Source organism: Balaenoptera musculus, chromosome 13, assembly GCF_009873245.2.
Source record: "Balaenoptera musculus isolate JJ_BM4_2016_0621 chromosome 13, mBalMus1.pri.v3, whole genome shotgun sequence".
Lineage (NCBI taxonomy): Eukaryota > Metazoa > Chordata > Mammalia > Artiodactyla > Balaenopteridae > Balaenoptera > Balaenoptera musculus.
Window position 1 is genome coordinate 13,532,830 of NC_045797.1, and position 12,995 is coordinate 13,545,824.

Genomic DNA, 12,995 nt, shown 5'->3' on the forward strand with positions numbered 1-12,995 from the left:
AGCCCATGCTCCACGACAAGACAAGCCACCACAATGAGAAGCCCGCACACCACAATGAAGAGTACCCCCCGCTCGCCACAACTAGAGAAAGCCCGCGCGCAACAACGAAGACCCAACACAGCCATAAATAAATAAATAAATAAATAAATAAATAAATAAATAAATAATTAAATAAAAGAAGAACAATGGGCTAACAAGCTACCTTGAATAAAGGTAAAAATGGCAGCTAGGGAAATAGGAAAAGGGTTTGGGGGGGATAGAGAGGAAGCTTTTTATGGGGACTCTCTCACGGGTGGTGAGGAAGATTGACTCAGTGTAATGCTCACAATACAGTGCTTCCAAATGGCCTTTGTTTGGACACCTAAAAATGTCCAACACAGAAGTTCATGAAGGGGTTAGTGAAATCATGAGCTCTTAATATAGAGCATGGCATCCTTCATGACAATGAGCCTGGATTCATATTTCAGGAAACAATTGGAGCAACAGCTCCTTTTTAGAGGCAATTAGAAATATAAGAGCATTAACATTTTTTTTAATTTTTATTTATTTATTTATTTGGCTGTGTTGGGTCTTCGTTTCTGTGGGAGGGCTTTCTCTAGTTGTGGCAAGCGGGGGCCACTCTTCATCGCAGTGCGCGGGCCTCTCACTATCGCGGCCTCTCTTGTTGCGGAGCACAGGCTCCAGACGCGCAGGCTCAGTAGTTGTGGCACACAGGCCCAGCTGCTCCGCGGCATGTGGGACCTTCCCAGACCAGGGCTTGAACCCGTGTCCCCTGCATTAGCAGGCAGATTCTCAACCACTGTGCCACCAGGGAAGCCCCCAAGTGCATTAACATTTAACTTCATCCCCTCTACTCTCCTCCTCGCTCTCTCTGCTCCGGCCACAACGGTGCCCACCTTTTCCTCCACGTGACAAACATGGCGCCACTTCAGGTCTTTGCAACCACTTTGTCCTCTGCCCAGAATGATCTTCCTCTCGATGCAGTCAGGTTTTTGCTCCCAGGTCTCCTGATTCGAAAGGGCTTCCATAACCACTTGGTCTAAAAACAGTACTTAGTTATCCTTCTACGCTGCTTTACTCTTCTCCATAAACTTATCACCACCAGACACTCCAGAGGGTCACTGGTTTCTCCTCACCATAATGGAAGCTCCCAGAAAAATAGGGAATAGTTCTGTTCCATTCTCTGATTTATCCCCTGTGCTCAGACAGTGCCTGTCATATAGTAAATGCCCCATAAAGTATTTGCTTAAGGAGGAAGGAAGACATTACTACAGCAATTGAGATGATTTTCCCTCTCTCTACCCTGACACCTTCCCTTCCTCCTGGTCCCAAGGTTCTTACCAGCACCCTGACCGGGAATGAGAACACTCAGTTAACTCTTTTTAATAACTAATGCTACTCTGAGTGTGGTTACTCTATTTTGTCTTTCTCAACAAATTTTAGAAAGACAAAAGAGTAAGGTCAACATAAAATAATTTATTACTTCAAGTGAGTTACAAAACGATAAGCGACCATCAAGTTGACACAGGTATTGTACACGGCATGTGGATGACACAGGTCAGGGTCACAGAGAACAAGCCTGAGACAACATGGGACACGAGTCAGGCAGGACAGTCATAGATCAAGCCCAGGCTGGGAGGAGATGTTGACTGTCTAGGACAGGGGTCAGCAAACTATAGCCCACGGGCTAAATCTGGCCCACTGTCTGTTCTTCTGGATACAGTTTTACTGGAACCCAGCTGTGCCCATTCATCTGAGTACCACCTATGGCTGCTTTTGCACTAAGACAGCAGAGTGGAGAAGCTGCACCACAGACTCTATGGCCCCTGTCAACTGAAAAAAAAAATGCACGGAAGTTGAGAATTGTGTTTTATTCGGTGGACAGGCTGAAGACTTAAGCCCGGGAGGCAGCCTCTTGGATAGCTCTGAGGGACTGCTCTGAAGAGGTAAGGGAGAAGCCAGGATATATAGGCGTTTTTGCAGCAAAGACCAGGTGGTCAGAACATTAAGAGATTACTATTAATTAAAGGAAACCAGACATCTCAAGTGAATGAATTGAGCGCTTTTCTATGTATGGGAAGATGTAAAAGTCTGGGCTCACTGAAATCATTCCCTCGATGTGCACCGCAGCTGTCTAGGGCCAGTATCTTGCTTTTCTCCATCCTGAGTCCCCTCAGGGTGCACAGTCGATGGAGGCTGCAGTGGCCAATGGCTTGATGGTCCCAGCATCTTTTGTTTACTGATACGACAGGTGACATTTTTCATCCACACCCACAAAGCCTAATATGTTTACTATCTGGCCCTTTACAGATCCACCCTGGTCTAGCAGCTTCTTCCTAAGTAGAATGACAGGCAGAGAGTGAAGGTGGGAAGTATTTGTCTGAATACTCTGTGGGAGACTCGGAACTTGTTGACCATCTATCTCACAACAGGACTCCACAAGCAGAGTCAGGAAAACACCTGCCAAGGGAAGGAAGGAAAGCACCAGGGCCAGGAAACAATGCGAGTCACACAGGGGCACAGAGGGAAGGGGAACAGTTTAAAACACAGGAAATATTTTAAAAACCTATGATACTCAGCTGAGCTACCTGAAAGGAAGGAGTAGGAATGCTGGAGGTGTATCCCAAGCTGTAAGAGGGGAGGGGAGAATGGTCCGTTTCCCCTGGTGCAGAAATGGGGCAAGTTAGCCAGGGCTTGGGGAAGGAGGCACACTAGGTCCCTGGGGGCAGACCTTAGAGACATCACAACATCTTCAGGAATCAGATATGATTCTATAAATCACTCCTACATCGGTCAGTCATTGGACACGGCTACCCCGGGGGGAGGTATGACCTTGGACGAGGCTGATACAATCGCTGTCTACAATTGTACCATCAGCTGATACAATCTCCAAAGAAGGCTGTGGGCTGAAGGTCTTCTCCCAGCAGTTCCCAGCCGCTGGGGAAGAAGCTTTTTCTTCCTGAAGGAGGATGTGAGCAGAACATCACAGTATCCTCCGCATTTAGAAAATGATTTAAGAGAAGTAGAGCTCTCATTCTCTGGAGAGGACATTATTAAAGTGATGAACACTTACTCTGCCATTCACTCATTTTTATTCCATAAAATTATATATATATATGATGTATGATTAAAGATATTTTATATATATTGGACACCTAAAAAAGTACCAGGCACTGGGCCAGGCTCCAGGCTCTGCCCTTCAGGATCCCATAGTCTGCAGGGCAGAGGGACAGGGACAGACAGAAAGACACACACAGCCCAACCGAGGAGTGCTGCAGGGGAAGCAAGCACAGGCCTGGCTCAGCACACAGAGCTGGGGCTCAGGAGATGCAGTCACGGTTTCACAGAGGAGGAGGCCCCTGGTCTAGCCTGGGCGACTCGGGTTTACAGCTTTAGGTGGAACAGAAGTGGGCTTCTCTCTACCCATTCACGCCATGCAGGAAGTTGAGTGATACAGAGCGTGTGGCTCCCTGCTCTCGCGCCTGGTACTGCCAACCTGAGTTCCAACTCTCTGGTTCCTGATTCCAGCATAAACCAGGGTGTTTACATTCGTTGCCACTAGATGGCAGTATTCGGTCAAGAGTACTGGCTGCCGTGGCTTATTGCTGTCAGCCCCAGTTCCGATTTTGGTTGATGCGGGGAAGGGGGGCACGGGGAGGGGTCCTGGGAATGGCAATAAGGTTTTCCTTTTTTTTTTTACTTTAATTCATAAAACTGTATATGACATACATATCCATGCGCCTAAAGGATTAAAATATCAAGCAAATACTAGAATATTGGTGTCCATGGTAGACTGGAAATTACTGCCCGATGTTTTCCTAGAAAATTGGCAAAACTAGAATTTTGCCATGAGAATTATCTTTTCTTACTGTGTTCCCCCTACCTCCTGGCCAGGTACCTCGTGTACAGATTGGTGATATTATACTTAAATTCTTTTCATGATCTCCAGCTGGGACCACCTTCTATCACTTTTGCGTGTCCCACCCACGCTCCACCCAGTGAGGAGAGGTTGGACTTTCTGTGGCAGGTGATATGGGGCACGTCTGGGGCATTTCCTGACAGCAAGACGACACAGGTGTGCCCAGCTGCACACCTGAAAACCACCAAATAAGCTTCATGATCCTAATCTTCCATGATAATGAGTCATTGATAATATCTAAAGCTAAAAAAGGAATGAGAGGGGGACCTTCCAGGTGGCGGAGGAGTAAGATGTGGAGATCACCTTCCTCCCCACAAATACATCATAAATAGATCTACATGTGGAACAACTCCTACAGAACACCTACTGAATGCTGGCAGAAGACCTCAGACTTCCCAAAAGGCAAGAAATTCCCCACATACCTGGCCGTGTGGCTGACAGGGTCCTGGTGCTCCAGCTGGGTGTCAGGACTGAGCCTCTGAGCTGGGAGAGCCAAGTTCAGGGCATTGGTCCATTGGAGACCTCCCAGCCCCACCTAGTATCAATCGGCAAGAGCTCTCCCAGAGATCTCCATCTCAGCGCTAAGACCCAGCTCCACTCAACAACCAGCAAACTCCAGTGCTGGACACCCCATGCCAAACAACTAGTAAGACAGGAACACAACCCCACCCATTAGCAGAGAGGCTGCCTAAAATCATAATAAGTTCACAGACACCCCAAAACACACCACCGGGCGCAGTCCTGCCCGCCAGAAAGACAAGATCCAGCTTCATCTACCAAAACACAGGCACCAGTCCCCTCCACCAGGAAGCCTACACAACCCACTGAACCAACCTTAGCCACTGGAGGCAGACACCAAAAACAACGGGAACTACGAACCTGCAGCCTGCAAAAAGGAGACCCCAAACACAAAATGAGAAGAGAAAGAAATACACAGCAGATGAAGGAGCAAGAGAAAGAAATACACAGCAGATGAAGAAGCAAGCAAAAACCCACTAGACCAAATAAATAAAGAGGAGATAGGCGGTCTACCTGAAAAAGAATTCAGAGTAATGATAGTAAAGATGATCCAAAATCTTAGGAATAGAATGGAGAAAATAAAAGAAACGTTTAACAAGGACCTAGAAGAACTAAAGAGCAAACAAACTGATGAACAACACAATAAATGAAATTTAAAATTCTCTAGATGGAATCAATAGCAGGATAACTGAGACAGAAGAACAGATAAGTGACCTGGAAGAAAAAATAGTGGAAATAACTACCACAGAGCAGAATAAAGAAAAAAGAATGAAAAGAATTGAGGACAGTCTCAGAGATCTCTGGAACAACATTAAACACACCAACATTCTAATTATAGGGGTCCCAGAAGAAGAAGAGAAAAAGAAAGGGACTGAGAAAATAGTTGAAGAGATTGTAGTTGAAAACTTCCCTAATATGGGAAAGGAAATAGTCAACCAAGTCCAGGAAGCACAGAGAGTCCCATACAGGATAAATCCAAGGAGAAACACGCCAAGACACATATTAATCAAACTATCTAAAATTAAAATCAAAGAAAAAATATTAAAAGCAGCAAGGGAAAAGCAACAAATAACATAAAAGAGAATCCCCATAAGGTTAACAGCTGATCTTTCAGCAGAAACTCTGCAAGCCAGAAGGGAGTGGCAGGACATAATTAAAGTGATGAAAGGGAAAAACCTACAACCAAGATTACTCTACCCAGCAAGGATCTCATTCAGATTCTACGGAGAAATTAAAACCTTTACAGACCATCAAAAGCTAAGAGAATTCAGCACCACCAAACCAGCTTTACAACAAATGCTAAAGGAACTTCTCTAGGAAGGAAACACAAGAGAAGGGGAAGACCTACAATAACAAAGCCAAAACAATTAAGAAAATGGTAATAGGAACATACATATCAATAATTACCTTAAATGTAAATGGATTAAATGCTCCAACCAAAAGACATAGACTGGCTGAATGGATACAAAAACAAGACCCATACATATGCTGTCTACAAAAGACCCACTTCAGACCTAGGGACACATACAGACTGAAAGTGAGGGGTTGGAAAAAGATGTTCCACGCAAATGGAAATCAAAAGAAAGATGGAGTAGCAATTCTCATATCAGACAAAATAGACTTTAAAATAGTGACTCTTACAAGAGGCAAAGAAGGACACTACATAATGATCAAGGAATCAATCCAAGAAGAAGATATAACAGTTGTAAATATGCATGCACCCAACTTAGGAGCACCTCAATACATAAGGCAAATGCTAACAGCCATAAAAGGGGAAATCGACAGTAACACAATCATAGTAGGGGACTTTAACACCCCACTTTCACCAGTGGACAGATCATCCAAAATGAAAATAAATAAGGAAACACAAGCCTTAAATGATACATTAACCAAGATGGACTTAATTCATATTTATAGGACATTCCATCCAAAAACAACAGAATACACTTTCTTCTCAAGTGCTCATGGAACACTCTCCAGGATACATCCTATCTTGGGTCACAAATCAAGTCTTGGTAAATTTAAGAAAATTGAAATCGTATCAAGTATCCTTTCCGACCACAATGCTATGAGACTAGATATCAATTACAGGACAAAGTCTATAAAAAATACAAACAAATGGAGGCTAAACAATACACTATGAAATAACCAAGAGATCACTGAAGAAATCAAAGAAGAAATCAAAAATTACCTAGAGACAATTGACAATGAAAACACAATGACCCAAAACCTATAGGATGCAGCAAAAGCAGTTCTAAGAGGGAAGTTTATAGCAATACAATCCCACCTCAAGAAACAAGAAAAATCTCACATAAACAACCTAAACGTACACCTAAAGCAATTAAAGAAAGAAGAACAAAAACCCCAAATTTAGCAGAAGGAAAGAAATCATAAAGATCAGAGCAGAAATAAATGAAAAAGAAATGAAGGAAATGATAGCAAAGATCAATAAAACTAAAAGCTGGTTCTTTGAGAAGATAAACAAAATTGATGAACCATTAGCCAGACTTATCAAGAAAAAAAGAGAGAAGACTCAAATCAATAGAATTAGAAATGAAAAACGAGAAGTAACAACTGACACTGCAGAAATACAAAGGATCATGAGAGATTATTACAAGCAACTATATGCCAATAAAATGGACAACCTGGAAGAAATGGACAAATTCTTAGAAAAGCACAACCTTCTGAGATTGAACCACAAATAAATAGAAAATATAAACAGACCAATCACAAGCACTGAAATTGAAACTGTGATTAAAAATCTTCCAACAAGGACCAGCCAGGACCAGATGGCTTCACAGGTGAATTCTATCAAACATTTAGAGAAGAGCTAACACCTATCCTTCTCAAACTCTTCCAAAATAGAGCAGAGGGAGGAACACTCCCAAACTCATTCTATGAGGCCACCATCACCCTGATACCAAAACCAGACAACGATGTCACAAAAAAAGAAAACTACAGGCCAGTATCACTGATGAACATAGATGCAAAAATCCTCAACAAAATACTAGCAAACAGAATCCAACAGCACATTAAAAGGATCATACACCATGATCAAGTGGGGTTTATCCAGGGAATGCAAGGATTCTTCAATACATGCAAATCAATCAATGTGATAAACCATATTAACAAACTGAAGGAAAAAAACCACATGATCATCTCAGTAGATGCAAAAAAAGCTTTTGACCAAATTCAACACCCATTTATGTTAAAAATCCTCCAGAAAGTAGGCATAGAGGGAACTTACCTCAACATAATAAAGACCATATATGACAAACCGACAGCCAACATCTTTCTCAATGGTGAAAAACTGAAACCATTTCCACTAAGATCAGGAACAAGACAAGGTTGCCCACTCTCACCACTATTATTCAACATAGTTTTGGAAGTTTTAGCCACAGCAATCAGAGAAGAAAAAGAAATAAAAGGAATCCAAGTTAGAAAAGAAGAAGTAAACCTGTCACTGTTTGCAGATGACATGATACTATACATAGAGAATCGTAAAGATGTCACCAGAAATCTACTAGAGCTAATCAGTGAATTTGGTGAAGTAGCAGGATACAAAATTAATGCACAGAAATCTCCTGCATTCCTATACACTAATGATGAAAAATCTGAAAGAGAAATTAAGGAAACACTCCCATTTACAATTGCAACAAAAAGAATAAAATACCTAGGAATAAACCTACCTAAGGAGACAAAAGACCTGTATGCAGAAAACTTTAAGACACTGATGAAAGAAATTCAAGATGATACAAACAGATGGGGGGATATACCATGTTCCTGGATTGGAAGAATCAACACTGTGAAAATGATTATACTACCCAAAGCACTCTACAGAGTCAATGCAATCCCTATCAAACTACCAATGGCATTTTTCACAGAACTAGAACAAAAAATTGCAAAATTTATATGGAAACACAAAAGACCTCAAATAACCAAAGCAATCTTGAGAAAGAAAAACGGAGCTGGAGGAATCAGGCTCCCAGACTTCAGACTGTACTACAGAGCTACAGTAATCAAGACAATATGGTACTGGCACAAAAACAGAAATATAGGTCAATGGAACAGGTTAGAAAGCCCAGAGATAAACCCACGCACATATGGTCACCTTATCTTTGATAAAGGAGGCAAGAATATACAGTGGAGAAAAGACAGCCTCTTCAATAAGTGGTGGTGGGAAAACTGAACAGGTACATGTAAAAGTATGAAATTAGAACACTCCCTAACACCATACAGCTGCTTTTCTGTTAGGATGTAGGGTATGCCAATCACCCAACCAGAGGGCAACTGGAAATCAGCAGGAGGAAACACTCTTCCTTCTGCAGCAGTTACTTGAAGTTCTCGTGGTTGCTGCTGTGGCAGCAGGAGTGCAGTGGCTCTAGATTCCAGCAGCTTGGTCAAGATGGATCCAGAACTGAAGGTACCAGCAACCTCCAACACTGTAGAAGCAGGTGTAGATCTCTGGGTTCCAGCCCAGAGGCATCAGCAGCTTCAAATTCCCTTTTGCTCTTCCAGCTCTTCCATCACCTTGGTAACCAATCTCCCATATTCAATTCCTGCATTTGAAATACCTAGGGTAATATCTGTTCTCCACCCTGGACTCCTGTACTATTAGTTATGTAGTATTTTTCTCTAAGTGACTCCTTAAAAAAAACAACCTGACCTTATCCAAGGCAATAATATTCATGAGGTCATAAGTTGATGTATATTTTTCTAGTACATGTTTGACTAAGTGCAAAACTATTAATATGTAAATTGTCCATCTATATCCCATCTAAAATCATCTCTTGTACTGATATATACCCCATTTTGGGAAACTATAGGCTGGGGAATACAGTCCAGCCTCCCTGTCACTATCTGGTTGTGGCCTCCCTCTCCAGCTCCCATCTCCGGTTCCCCTACAGAGACTCTTCCATCCTCCTCTCTATCCTTCCTCCCCAAATGACATGCCTTTCTTCAGCAACAGTATATTTTTTCACGCCTTTGCATGCTTTGTTCTCTATTCATGAAACTATCCTGATTCCTTCCCTGTCCGGAAAATCCCTTCTTGGGACTTCTCTGGTGATGCAGTGGTTAAGACGCCGTGCTCCCAATACAGGGGGCGTGGGTTCGATCCCTGGTCAGGGAATGAGATCACACATGCATGCCACAACTGAGGAGCCCTCCTGCTGTAACTAAGACCCAGCGCAACCAAATAAAAATAAAATAAATATTTTTTAAAAATTACTTCTTACTCTTAATTCAATCATCCCCTACATTTTGAAGTATTATTTAAACTTCATGCTATTCAAAGGGCAGTTTTGACTCTCTTCATGCTCCTTACTAGACAGGGAGTTCCTTTGTAGATTCAAAATATAACCCCTGCCGGAACTTCACACAGTAGGTCAGAGTATTGCTTGTTGAGTGAATAGTCAAGAAGAGGATGAATTATCTGATGCCTGTGGCTTCGGTGGGATCCGAGGCTGGGGAAAGTCTATCCTGGAGGAGGGAACAGAATGATGCAGGCAATCACCATGAAGCACAAGGTGAGTGCTTACAGAGTGGCCCAAATGGGATATTCCAGTAAATCCAATACAGGAAGAACAGCAGATACTAGCTTTAAAGAATTAGAATTCAATAAACTATGCTTTGCACGGCACCTCTACTGAACAAGGGCTCAGCAGCCACCTCAGGACCTTTCATTTCTTCAAGATCAGTCTTCATGCACGTTGACTGTCCAGTTAGTTGACCTAGGGTAACAGGACATTTCTAAACCAACAGTAACCCAACCATCAATGACTCAAGAGGTCAATAGCACCTGGACTATTGTCTTGTCAACATTTTCTAGACCCGTGCTCCATGGAAAGTGTAATGCTAAGCTCTGGTTTAGAAGAATTTTCATCAGAATAACCAAGATATACCTTTAAAAATTATAATATGGAAAAAACAAAAGTCAAAACCATAAGTTTTGGGTCCAGCAGACGGGGTTCAAGCTCCTATTTGGCAACTTCCTATTTGGGTAGCCATTACTAACCTCTTCTTACCTTAGTTTTCTCTCCTGAAAAATGGGGACAATAATGCTTACCTTAGAGTATTGCTTTGAGAATTCAGTAAGAATTTTCAGAGAAAGCACCTACTTAGTAGTCAATTAGTGGAAGCTGCATTTTATCACTCTTAATGTAATAGAATTCATGGAATCAAATAGAAGTGATGATTGGGGATGTCGATCTAGAGGAACAGAACCCCCAGGAGGGCTATATGGAGAGGGACTGTGGAGCTGAGCCTTGAGGGATGTCAGTGGAGTGACCATTCTGGCTCTAAAGGGCTGATGATTCACGACTCTAAGGCAGAGAGAATGCAGGGCTGCAGGGTCGGGGTGGCTAGTTGGCCAAGGGTTGCTGAGGAGAGATTTCTCTTTGAAGTGCCAGGCTGACTTTGAAGCCAACTGGAAGCCTCCAACCCTCAGAGGGCAAGGGACATAAGGACACATGGACACAGGACAAGCAAACACTATTAGCTTTTACAGCCAACACAGGAGCCTTATGAACCAGCCTTGCAGATAAGCTTTGAGTTCTTCCTTGATTACATCAGCCCTCGAGTTAGTGCCACTACCTTCCACATAATCCACAGGATTTTCTACTCTACCGTGTCACAGTAAAGGAGAACTCACCGGGGGGCCCAAAGGAAATCACAGGAAAGTCTCACTTTACACAATAGGGATATTCCTAAAAGTTATGGTGTAAAGGGAAATATTGTTGAATACGTTTTTCAGTATAATCTGTGTAAGTGTGATTCCCTTTACAGGGCAAGCCACACCCCACAATTCTTGTTTGGCATATTTGTCCTTTTGTACCCCTGGGGCTACTTCAAGCAGGCAGACCTCTAAAAGGCCAAGGACATTGAGGGGTTTTAAGGCAGATCCCATTCTAGGTACCGGACAGTTTTTATAGGGGGGATTCTTGAAGGAATTTACAATGATTGAAGAGACAAGAATAAGCATATGAAAAGCAAGGCTTAAGAATGTCTTTTAAAAGTTTCGTCAAAGGATGTACATCCTGAAATTCCACCGAAAAGATTTTTTTTAATATATATTTATTTATTTGGTTGCACCAGGTCTTAGTTGCAGCAAGTGGGCTCCTTAGTTACAGCTCACAGGCTCCTTAGTTGCGGCTCCAGGGCTCCTTTAGTTGCAGCTCGCCGGCTCCTTAGTTGCAGCACGTGGGCTCCTTAGCCGCGGCATGTGGCCTCCTTAGTTGTGGCATGCGAACTCTTAGTTGCAGTATACATGTGGGATCTAGTTCCCTGTCCAGGGATTGAACCCCGGCTCCCTGCATTGGGAGCGTGGAGTCTTATCCACTGCGCCACCAGGGAAGTCCCCCCACCAAAAAGATTTGAAACAGCACATGATAAAAACACAGGACTTGCAGGACTGATGACACGGAGCTGATACAAACTCTTCCCTCAGGATGCATCGAATGTGCAGCTTGAACCATAACAGCTTTTCTGATGTACAGCTGAGGCCTCAAGAAAGAAAGAAAAATCCCCAGATGCCAGGAGCACTGTAAGAATTGTAAGTCAGAGAAGTAAGCAGTGAGCTGAGGCTGGGGCATCTGGAGACATTACCACTGGCCCAGGGAGATGGGAAGGAAGCTTGTCCCCAAGTCAGGAGATAAACATAAAAGTTGGCCCTGGGCTGGAGATACCTCTGGACACCTGGCCCAAGCAGATGCAAAGTGTTCTGATGCCCTCTGACTTCACTTTCCTGAAGGACTTGGGTTGACACAGAGCTTTCACTAGGCAGAGAATGTCAGGACCATTTAATAGATAAGGAAGTGGAGGCCCAGTGAGGTTGAATGATTTGTCCAGGGTCACACGTCTGTTAGCGAGAAGAGCTGGACCCAGACTCAAGTCCTTCCCCTCCTGCAGCCCTGCCTCTAGTGAAGTACATGGCATCTCCTGAAACACCCAGCAAATGGGGAAACTGGCGCTGCAGACATCCTGGGATCAGATCCAAGTGCAGAGGTGCCTGGCCTCAAATAAATGGCAGTCATATCCTGGCTACCAAGAGGCTGTCACCCCTCCCACGCCTGCACGTTGCTCATCTGAGTAGGGAAAGTGAGGAGAGGGGATGTCTGGTGGGGTTTAGAGGGGGCTGGAGGCTGCGAGTGGACAAAACTCAGAAGCTGGGCCCATGAAGTGGGATTCTTTTTTTCTTTAAAGCCACTTGAACTTTGTCATTGCAATTAGGCTTATCTCTCCTTGTGTTTACTTAGCTTGTGGGCGGGAAATGTCACTACCCTTTTTTAATTTTATGGAAAAGTACTTACAAGTGTTAAATTTTGAAATGGCCAGTAATTTCTGTGACTTCAAGACTCTCTCTCTCTCTCTCTCTCTCTCTCACACACACACACACACACACACACACACACACACAATCTAGCCAATAGGAGGCTGTCCCTTTGCCATGGGAGCTGTCAGGTCTCCAACGGCTGTGCCAGCCCCTTGACCAGCCTCTGAGTTGGTCATGCCAGGCACTGCCTGGACGGAGTGGCAGGAAGGGCAGGTCAGGCGGAAG